The sequence below is a fragment of the Leptopilina heterotoma genome, unplaced genomic scaffold (assembly GCF_015476425.1).
Source record: "Leptopilina heterotoma isolate Lh14 unplaced genomic scaffold, ASM1547642v1 Lhet_183, whole genome shotgun sequence".
Lineage (NCBI taxonomy): Eukaryota > Metazoa > Arthropoda > Insecta > Hymenoptera > Figitidae > Leptopilina > Leptopilina heterotoma.
This window is the reverse complement of record NW_025110901.1, coordinates 2652416-2653095: the sequence shown is the minus strand read 5'-3', so window position 1 is coordinate 2653095 and position 680 is coordinate 2652416. Positions and strand designations below refer to the sequence as shown.

The following is a 680-nucleotide window of genomic DNA, read 5'->3' as shown; positions in this document are numbered from 1 at the left end:
GGCAACGGCCACACCACGATGAAAAAACCAGTTCTCGTCCGATCACTGAAGTTAAGCATCTTTGGGCGCGGTTAGTACTTGGATGGGTGACCGCTTGGGAATACCGCGTGCTGTTGGCTTTTTTTTATTTTTTTTAATAAAAAAATTATAATAAATAATTTCATATCCAAAGCCTTTTTAACGTGTCTCTAATAAGACTTTTGTAAGTAAACCAAATTTTTATGATTTTTTTCGAACTCCTTAACAGTTTCAGATTAAAATTACTTCACGACTCAGAGTGATCGATTTCTTCATATTTTATAATAATTAAAGATGACTAAGTAATAAAATCATTATTTTATATTATAAGAATATTATACTTTTTAAAAATTATTTCCATTACTTCAATTCAATTATTATTTTCAAAACTTTTTAAAAAAAAATAATTTTAAAATTCAACTATTTCAAAGATTTACGCTATATTGCTTTTAATATTCAATTATAATCTAAAGTTTTAACTGAAAGTCATTTTTATGAAATGAAAATCAATTTTTATTAAAAACTTTTACAAGAATTTAATTATTTGAATGCAAAAGTAAATAATTTATTGAATAATTGAATGTTTCTCAAAATTTAATTCTCGTAATGAATTTTTTTTTGCTTAGGGAATTTTTGGAAATCTATCTACAGATACCTTGGAT

The 680-nt window shown here is 24.7% G+C and overlaps 1 non-coding gene across 1 annotated transcript; it reads left to right on the top strand.

Annotated features, from left to right (window-relative positions):
- Window positions 1–119, top strand: LOC122500403. Its single transcript, XR_006301472.1, has one exon. It is a non-coding gene; the product is annotated as a 5S ribosomal RNA (ribosomal RNA).
- The last annotated feature ends 561 nt before the right edge of the window (window positions 120–680 follow it).